Below are 4,444 nucleotides of genomic sequence, written 5' to 3'. Positions count from 1 at the left end.
ACACCGAGACTTTTCTTTCCAGGAAGCAACTTTATTTTGCCGGCACCGCTCAGTTGGGTTCGTACCCAAAAGAACTGAGCGGCCCACATCATATGGCATAGGGTTTTTTATGCATTTTCTATTTCTTCGTCTCCCATATATGGTAATACACATAAACATGTAGTCTGATTAAGTTGTTTCAGTTTACAAGAACATGGGGGATGTAGGCAGCTGGACTCATATCTAGGTGACCTTGAAGTCTTCTCTTCTCTCTTCTTCGATTTTTTTCTTTCTCCTTAGGGAGGGGTTCCTACCACAGGCTCACTGCTGTCAGTGCAGAGCCTGCTTTGGGTCCTCTCTCTCCCACTCTCTCTGCCCCTCTCCCACTCTTGTATGCTCTCTCTTTCTCTCTCTCAAATAAATAAACATTAAAAAAAAAAAAGAGAGAGGATGTAGTTAAAAAAGCACCCCTGTATCTCTCAGATCTTTGATGATAAAATTTATCTCTGCAATTCCTCCATGGATAAAGTGTTATTTCGGGGTGACTGTTTTGGTGGGGAACAGATCAAGAAGCACCCACTTGCTTTTCCCACCAGAATATGCCTTAATACAAGTATTAGGAAACCAGCATAAATATTTTGCTCATTAATAAGTACATCTATTTCCACTGCATATCTTGGATCTAATGAGCTAATCTATTTTCGTAACTTTCTAGGCATGTATAATTTATAATTTTGTAAGGTTTATGAATGACCTTTGAATGTCTTTATTGAAACATATTTTGTTTTTGACTTATAAAAACAATTTAAACTCTTAATAATATTACCTTTTCCCCTATATTATTGGTATTTCTCTATCTTTTATTATTATCAATGATATATTTACATTTTTCAGTTTTTCAAATGTATTTTTTTTCAAAAATTTTTAATGTTTATTGTTTTTGAGAGAGAGAGAGAGAGAACATGTGCAGAGAAGGAGCAGAGAGAGGGAGAGAGAAAATCTGAAGCAGGCTCCAGGCTCTGAGCTGTCAGCACAGAGCCTGACATGGGGCTTGAATTCATGAACCGTGAGATCATGACCTGAGCTGAAGTCGGATGCTTAACCAGCTGAGTAACCCAGGTACTCTGAAGTAATGTTTTTAATAACATTCTGTGGGGGCGCCTGGGTGGCTCAGTCAGTTAAGTGTCTGACTTTAACTTAGGTCATGATCTCCATCTCGAGGTTCGCCCCTTTGAGCCCCGCATTGTGCTCTCTCTTGTCAGCATGGAGCCTGCTTCAGATCTTCTATCTCCCTCTCTCTCTGCCCCTCCCCCACTTGTTCATGTTCTCTCTCTCTCTCAAAAATAAATACACATTTAAAAAATAATAACATTCTGTGATGACTACTTTCATTTCTTGTTTGGGTGGTACTTTCTTGTACTTTGAAACCTTCACGAAGTAAATGCTGTGATTACTTGGTTTTGGCAACTCATGCCTTCCCCCTCAGGTAGAACAATTTGATTGTTCTACCCAGTCCTACCTCAAACACCATGTCAATATTTCAGACCATGAAGAAGCAATTTTTTAAAAATGCAAGTCTCTCTCTTGACGTTTGCCATTTAAAGATAGTTCATGTTTTCCACCACAAGTAGGATTTTGTGTTCCCTTGTGTTTCATTCACAGCTGAGAGCAGCTTGTTGAACCTTGGGTAACCCATTTCATTAGGGGTATAGTTCAAGGTCATGGGGAAAATATCTCCATATGTACAAAGAACTCCTTGAGTTCTGTAAGGAGAGCTCTTTTTTTTTTTTAAAATTTTAAATGTTTTTATTTCTTTCTGAGAGAGAGAGAGAGAGAGGCAGCATGAGTGGGGGGTGGGGGGGAGTGGTCAGAGATAGAGGGAGATACAGAATCCGAAGCAGGCTCCAGGCTCTGAGCTGGCTGTCAGTACAGAGCCCGACGCAGGGCTCAAACCCATGAACTGTGAGATCATGACCTGAGCCGAAGTTGGACGCTTAACTGACTGAGTCACCCAGGCGCCCCAAAGGAGAGCCCTTGATGGCTAAAGAGACCATCTTATTGGATGGGTCTTGAGATTTCAGGGACTTTCCCAGTGCAGGTCGATGGATGCACCAACACCCTACGTACGTTCTGGCCCTCATGTTTGCCATGATTAGAGATCGACAACAACCACCTGTTCTTACCATATACAACCTCAATATAGCATGTCTAGTGTGCCAGCCATAGTGACTAAAGGGACTTTGAGATCTAAATGTAAGACAGGAAGCCATGAAATCCTCGAGGAGAAAGCAAGTAAAAACCTCTTTGACCTCGGCCGCACAACTTCTTACTCAACACGTCTCTGGGGGCAAGAGGAACAAAAGCAAAAATGAACTATTGGGACCTCATCAAAATAAAAACCGTCTGCACAGCGAAGGAAACAATCAGCAACACTGAAAGGCACCCAACGGAATGGGAGATGATATTTGCAAATGACATATCGGATAAAGAGTTAGTATCCAAAATCTATAAAGAACTTATCAAACTCAACACCCAAAAAACAAATAATCCAGTGAAGAAATGGGCAAAAGACATGAACAGACACTTCTCCAAAGAAGACATCCAGATGGCCAACAGACACATGAAAAAATGCTCAATGTCACTCATCATCAGGGAGATACAAATCAAAGCCACAAGGAGATACCACCTCACACCGTCAGAAAGGCCAACATTAACAACTCAGGCAACAACAGACATTGGCGAGGATGCGGAGAAAGAGGAATTCTTTTGCATTTGCTGGTGGGGATGCAAACCGGGGCAGCTACTCTGGAAAACAGTATGGAAGTTCCTCAAAAAGCTAAAACTAGAATTACCCTACAACCCAGCAATTGCACTACTAGGTATTTATCCAAGGGACACGGGTGTGCTGTTTTGAAGGGGCACATGCACCCCAATGTTTATAGCAGCGCTATCAACCACAGCCAAAGTATGGAATAGCCCAGATGTCCATTAATCAATGAATGGATAAAGAAGATGTGGTATACACGCACGTGTATTTTTACAAAAAGAAAAAAAAGAAAACTGGCTCTACTTGTCTCTTTTCATTGAGATCAGTTACAGTTCTTGAGGTCTCCCCCTCAGTGGCTCGGGCCCTGGACACGGTGGAGATATGTCTGCAGTCTGGGAGGATTTAGATGGGGCAGTGCATCTCTGATGATCTCAGGGAACTGAGGGGAAATGGTCAGAAATGGTAGTTTTGCATGCTGTATGGGAAGGATGCCTGTCACAGAGTGATTCCATCATTGTCAGAATGATGGTTACTCTGGTATCCTAGCCTCACCAATCAGTGGGATTGCTATGCTGTCGGAACCCAGTTGTCTGGTAAATTTCATTGTAGACAGATTAAATCGTGTGATCACTAGAAAGGGAAGGATCATGACCACGGGGTCGTGAGTGAATCACCAGTAAGAAAGAGTCCCTGCTTGTTTCCCATGGGCTCCCAATTTTTCATTTTCAGAAACATTTTTTTTAATATTTTTATTTATTTCTAGGAGAGCGAGAGAGAGAGAGAGAGAGAGAGAGAGACAGCGTGAGCAGGGGAGGGTCAGAGAGAGAGGGAGATACAGACTCTGAAATAGGCTCCAGGCTCTGAGCTGGCAGTCAGCACAGAGCCCGACGCGGGGCTCGAACCCAAGAACCGCGAGATCATGACCTAAGCGAAAGTCGGACGTTTAACCGACTACGCCACCCAGGCGCCCCTTCAGAAACATTTTCTAAATGTAACCATTCTAAGCCCAGAAGTCATTTTTCATCTGAAGGGATAGTTTATTTTTGGTTCCAGTGACGTTTTTCTGAATCTGACCTAAATTCTGGAAGGATGCCCACCTAATGCATCCTCGCTATCTGCCTGTGCACCTTTTTGGCAAAAGTAACTGTCAGACTCCCATTTTTCAACAGCGAAGACCGAAAGGGAGCTAGATTATTGTGTCTGACACAAGAGGCGACTTGAAAAAAATTTCTTTTTATGTTCACTTATTTTGAGAGAGAGAGAGAGGGAGAGAGCACGAGCAGCAGAGGGACAGAGAGAGGGAGACAGAATGCAAAGCAGATTCTGAGCTATCAGCGCAAAGTCCAAGGTAGGGTTCGAACCCACCAATGGTGAGATCACCACCGCAGCTGAAGTCGCGCGCTTAACCAATTGGGCCACCTGGCGCCCTTGGAGAGATGATTTTGAAGTTTCTGTGTTTGCAAAGAAGGATCAGAGTTCTAGGAGTGGACAAGCTCCTGGATAGGGCGCCTCCTGACCGGTGTTAGGCTCGGACACCTAAACCCCCGCGCCCGCTGTCACTCAGGCGTGAGGGGGCGGGGCCTTGAGAACCGCCCAATCAGGGGGCGGCGGCGGCGCGGTGGGCGGGGCGCCGCTCCGCAACCACCCCGGACGTCCCTGCGCTTTACAGCCTCCCCAGGGATCGCGGGTCGCCTGCAT

The sequence above is a fragment of the Hyaena hyaena genome, unplaced genomic scaffold (assembly GCF_003009895.1).
Source record: "Hyaena hyaena isolate Hyena2069 unplaced genomic scaffold, ASM300989v1 scaffold_392, whole genome shotgun sequence".
Lineage (NCBI taxonomy): Eukaryota > Metazoa > Chordata > Mammalia > Carnivora > Hyaenidae > Hyaena > Hyaena hyaena.
Note: the sequence above shows the minus strand (reverse complement) of the source record.